Source organism: Bidens hawaiensis, unplaced genomic scaffold (genome assembly GCF_021521415.1).
Source record: "Bidens hawaiensis isolate Kalapana, Puna unplaced genomic scaffold, B.hawaiensis_p1.1 tig00024820_1, whole genome shotgun sequence".
Taxonomy (NCBI): domain Eukaryota; kingdom Viridiplantae; phylum Streptophyta; class Magnoliopsida; order Asterales; family Asteraceae; genus Bidens; species Bidens hawaiensis.
Window position 1 is genome coordinate 79,880 of NW_027493931.1, and position 6,000 is coordinate 85,879.

Below are 6,000 nucleotides of genomic sequence, written 5' to 3' on the forward strand. Positions count from 1 at the left end.
ACATGACGCCAGTGAAAATACCAGTGAGAAAGAAAACATGATGTGGACAGAAACTATGGATAATGCATTTATACAATCCATAATAACGCAACAGATCAACGGTTATAGGATTGGTGGTAACTTTACTCCACAAGCATACAAAAATATGGTTGCAGAACTTAGCACAAATCTTCAAATGACTTTTACCAAAAGTCATTTGAAGAACCGTCTAAAAACTTTGAAAAGTCGTTTTTCTACCTGGTATGATATGTTTAACGGAACGTCATTAAGTGGGTTCTCATGGAATCCTGAAACTCAACTAATTGAAGCTGAGGATGAAGTCTGGAAAAAACTAATAGAAGTAAGTTTTTTAATTATTTACTTGAATATTCCGATTATCGTTTATTATACTAATTATCTTGATTTTGTTTAATAGTCAAAGCCAAAAGCTACATCGTTGAAGACGAAGAAAGTCACAAACTATCATGAAATGCTAGATTTATTTGCGAAGGATAGGGCATCCAGTGCACAAGCTGAAACTGCTAAAGAAAGAAATGCCCGATTGCAGAAGGATGATGGCAGTAACACAGAAACATCTCCAGATCTAGATGAATTCTTAGCTGCCAATGATGTAATTCTAGAGAGTCAATACAATCTTGATAATGATGTCCATGTGGTTGATCTTGTGTCTTCTCTACCCGAGCAATCTTCAAGTGCAAATAAATGTAAGAGTAGAAAAAGAAAAGTTAAACAAAAAGGTGATGATTTAACCTCAATGATTATGAATAGTGTTGGCAGTGTGGCTAATGCTATTGCTGAAGGTAATAAAATTATTCATGAGAGCAATAAAATACTTGAAAGAGTTAATCATCGCGAGTACACTGGTGATGAAATTATTAAAGAATTGGAGCCGATGGGTTTGGGACCTGATGAAATATCACTGGCTTTCAATTATTTGGTGGAGAATCAAGCTAAAGCAAGATCATTATTTAGTTGTTCTCCTAATATGCGGTTGCTTTGCTGAAAGGTATGTTGGGTTTACGTAATAAAAAGATTTAAGAATGCATTTATCTAGTAAAGTTTATTTATGATTTTATTTGATATCTTAGTACATTTATGACCTTTTTATTTCTTTCTTGTTTATTTGTCCTTTTGTTCACGGATCTTGAAAGAAATTAATTGTTTAACGATTATTTTTTTAATGGTTGTTGTGCTTATTGGGTTTTATTGTCTACTTTAATATACCCCGTTAGTGTAAAGAACTGTAGATCTCAGTCTATTCTTCTCTTCCCGCCTTTACTTTTTTACATTTTCCCGCCTTTTGTTTCCATTCATTCCATCGCATACCAAGCAGCATACGTTCTTATTTCAGGTTGGTAGGTAGGTATGTATGTAATCAATTAATGATTTTGTGAACGGTGAATAAAATTTGAATAGTATTATTATTATTGTTAATTTTATACTTTCTTGCAACCCGAATATACCACATCCACAGCCCTAGTGAACTTGAATTATTATTATTATTATTATTAAACTCAGCCATCATCCATGCAAGATAGTTCATCTTCATCCAAAGAGTTTTTATGTTTTCATTCTATTTATAGGTCGGGCCTGGTTGTCTCCTATATATATATATATTTCTTTTACACATGGAGCATATGATATTGCATGTGCGGTCTATATTTGTTATGTTTTTCTTTTTCATTAGTGTGTGAGGTGTGTGTTTTATAAACTCCATGTTGCACTATAAAAAAAATGATAGTGAAATAATGTAATTTGATCAAAGTGCCATTTATTTGACCGAATTTTGTTAATGAAAAGAGGCAACAAATGTTATCCAATGTATTTTTTATATTAGTTTTACTTAAAGGGCATAATAGTAAAATTATAACTTTCTTTTCTTTTCCTTCCAACTCGAAAACACATAAAATATTAAAAATCTTTTATTTTCCTTTCCTTTCTTTTAAACTCAGGAACACAAAATAAAACTTTTACTTTCATTTCTTTTCTCTCCTAATTTCTTTTCTTTTCCTTCCCCTCGTTAAATGAAACTCGGGAACACAGTAGTTGAAGGGATAGAACGCATGTTTTGAACAATTATTATTATTATTATTTATTACAATATATCAACCCTAACCCTTCATCCTTCATCATTTGTATTTGTATATTTCTAGACATGCATGTTGTATTCCTATTTTGTTCTTGAATCATTGCATTAGAAATGAATCGAGAGGTTGGCAAATTACTTTTTCTGCCCAATTAACCGGTTAAGTCCCCATGAAGTTGCATGTCAAATCTTAGCAACGTTATCTATATAAACCCAAGGAGCAATTGTGTTAAAAGTTAAAACTCAAAAACAATATCGAATGTTGGTCATGGCATACCTTTCTGTTTTCATCCATGCGATAGCACTACTATTAAGTCCTGTAACGTATGCCAAAAACCATACCGATCATCTTGCACTTCTGGTCATCAAATCAGCCATCTCTCATGACCCGCAACATGTTCTCGACTCATGGAACACCTCCCTCCGTTTCTGCCAATGGAAAGGTGTTACATGTGGTCGTCGGCATCCCAGGGTCACCGAACTGGACCTTGGGTCTAGAGGCATAGTTTGTTCCTTTGGTTCCTTGTCTCTTCATATCGGAAACTTGAGTTTTCTAAGAGTAATTAGTCTTGAAAACAACACCTTTAAAGGTGTGATCCCACCTCAAATAGGTAACTTATTTAGGTTGCAGAAGCTAATTCTCATGAACAATTCTTTTGAAGGTGAAGTTCCAGCCAGTTTATCAAACTGCACAAGACTTGAAAATCTTAGGCTGTCTCGCAATAAACTAGTTGGAAAGCTCCCAAACCAGCTTAGTTCTCTGGTGAACCTTGTGAACATAGCCTTTCATCGTAATGATTTCACAGGAGGGATACCGTCTTTCTTGGCAAATCTCACTTCTCTTGAAACCATATCGGGTGCAACCAATCATCTAGGTGGACACATTCTGCCTGCTTTAGGTCAATTGCACAACTTGAAGGAAGTTGGTTTTGCAAGTAACCAACTCTATGGTACGATCCCTCCATCCTTATACAATTTAACGTCATTAACAATTCTAAGTTTCTCAGTTAATCAAATCAGTGGAGAACTACCAAAAGATATAGGGCTGCAGCTACCTAAAATTGAGCAGTTCCAGATAGCAGGAAATAAATTTACAGGAACCATTCCATTCTCATTTTCTAACTGTTCAAACTTGCTATATCTTAGCTTGTCTAAAAATAGTTTCACAGGGAAAATATACATAAATTTTAGTCAGATGCCTAATCTTTGGTATGTTGGGCTAGATCAAAATGGTTTAGGAAGTTCACAACCAGACGAGATGAACTTCATTGATTCACTGGTCAATTGTAGCAATTTTGAAAAATTGCTTGTTCATGATAACAAATTAAGAGGAGTTCTTCCCAATTCTGTAGGCAATCTCTCATCTCAAGTCACAAGTCTATATTTCTTTTATAACTCCATATACGGAACCTTGCCTTCTGGGATCGGGAATCTTGTGAAGTTAGAGGAATTGATCATGATATCTAATCAGTTCACAGGCATAATTCCTAGTGAACTTGGTAATCTGCGAAACTTAAAGCGTTTATACCTATCTTACAACAGCTTCACCGGGAACTTTCTAGGTTTTATAGGAAACCTGTCTTTGCTGATGGGCTGCGGTTGTCAGATAATAGATTACAAGGACAAATACCACCAGATCTTGGTAACTGCAGGAGATTGACATCATTGCACCTTTTTGCAAACAATTTTACAGGCCCAATACCAATAGAGTTGCTTCAGTTATCTTCCCTGTCCAATGTTCTATCTCTTTCTCATAATCAGTTAGTTGGACCACTTCCTCAAGACATAGGAAAACTCAAAAGCTTGACACTACTTGATTTGTCACACAATCATCTAGCTGGAGCAATTCCAAACGCCATTGGAAGTTGCACAAGCCTTGAGTATCTAAACATGAAAGCCAATTCTTTTCAAGGTCCCATACCCCCCACTATGAGTGCTTTAAGAGGTCTTAGACACCTTGATCTTTCTAGTAACAACCTTTCCGGACGCATTCCTAGATTCTTGGAGCAGTTTAACCTGTCTTTACTGAATTTGTCATTCAACAATCTTGAGGGGGAGGTACCCGTGACAGGTATTTTCAAGAACACGAGCATGTTTGCAGTTAATGGGAACCATAGGTTATGTGGAGGCCTTCCTGAACTTGGCCTACCCAAGTGTGCCATGTCAGCAAGATCAAAAAAAGGTTCACATGTGTCGCGTGTTATCCTAGTTGTCGTACCAGTTTGCGCGTTCGTCGTTATAGCAGTGGGGTTGTGTTTATTGTTTTCTTGGAAACGAAGGAAGACGCCAACCATGCCAACAAGATCTTCATTCATCCAACCATTTTCAAGGGTGTCCTATGGAAGCATACTCAAAGCCACAAATGGGTTCTCCACACAGAATCTAATTGGTAGTGGGACGTTTAGTGATGTTTACAAAGGGATCCTTGAACCACATGATGCAATGCTTGCAATCAAGATTCTAAAGCTTCAAAATCAAGGAGCTTTAAAGAGTTTTATAGCAGAATGTGAAGCTTTAAAAAACATTAGACACCGAAATCTTGTAAAGATCATTACTTCATGTTCGTCTGTTGATTATCAAGGTAATGATTTTAAAGCTCTTATTTATGAGTTCATGCCAAATGGGAATCTTGAAAGGTGGCTCCATGCAAGTTCAGAACAAGAAACTCCAAGAAGATTAAGCCTTCGTCAACGAGTTACAATTGCAACAGATGTAGCTCATGCAATTCACTACCTCCACCAAGACTGTGAGGTACCCATAATTCACTATGATTTGAAGCCGAGCAACGTATTACTAGACAATGACATGGTTGCTCACATCGGTGATTTCGGGCTAGCAAAGTTTCTTCCATTAAAACCACACCAAAGCAGTTCAATTGGAATAAGAGGCACAGCTGGATATGCAGCTCCAGGTAACTAATAACTAGAATTTAAAAAGTCGTTTTTTTGTGTAAAGTTTTGTGACATTAATAATTTCATATAATTGTAGAGTATGGTGTTGGAAATGACATGACAAAACAAGGCGACATCTATAGTTTTGGGATTTTGTTGCTAGAGATAATAACCGGAAGGAGACCAACGGATCCGATATTTCAAGAAGGATTAAACCTTCATGGCTATGTGAAGATGGCATTGCCTGATCATGTCATGGAAGTCATTGAACCGGAGCTTTTGTCATGTATCGATGAAGATCATATGGAAGCCGCAAACATGAACCGTGGTTTGAAGAGATTGGAAGAGTGCATGGTTTTGTTAGCAAGAATTGGGTTGGCTTGCTCCATGGAGTCTCCTAAAGAAAGGATGGACACTAGCAACATGGTCCTTGAGCTTCAACGCATCAATGAACTAGTACAAAATACTAAGGATCTTGAACGTCAAGGGATGTTGGCGGAGTTGGATAGCGCGTAGGCCTCATAGTATAAGAGTGATCCTGAGGTCGAGAGTTCAAGCCTCTCTCACCCTATTGATATTTTTAAGTAATATTTTCAATATTTGTTTCTTATATTTTTAAGTAATATTTTCAATATTTGTTTCTTATATTTTTAAGTAATATTTTCAATATTTGTTTCTTATATTGGCTCATAATATCCATTTTTTTTGTGTTTTCTTAAATAATGTTTATAAACAATGTTTTCTCAAGTTGTCATTTAGGCAGCGTTTAGTAGAAGGGAATGAGAGGCGGAATGGAATTGGTTATTTCAAAGGAATGAAAAAAATCATGTTTGGTTGTCATGTGGTAATGGAATGAACCATTTCATAATGAATGAAATTTATTCCAAATATAGGATTTTCATTCTTTAAGAAGTATAGGGGTCTGTTTGATATGGGGTAATGGAATGGAATGGATGGGGTAATGGAATGGATAATTACCATTCCATTACATATTTGGTTACCATGTGGGAATGAAGTGAATTA

General features: G+C 36.0%; 1 pseudogene across 1 annotated transcript; it reads left to right on the top strand.

The window, feature by feature from the left end:
• Positions 1–2,349: 2,349 nt before the first annotated feature.
• LOC143570076 (uncharacterized) lies at positions 2,350–5,493 on the top strand (annotated as a pseudogene). The gene is made up of 3 exons (XR_013141859.1): positions 2,350–3,036; positions 3,649–4,997; positions 5,075–5,493. The product of XR_013141859.1 is annotated as an uncharacterized LOC143570076 (transcript).
• The last annotated feature ends 507 nt before the right edge of the window (positions 5,494–6,000 follow it).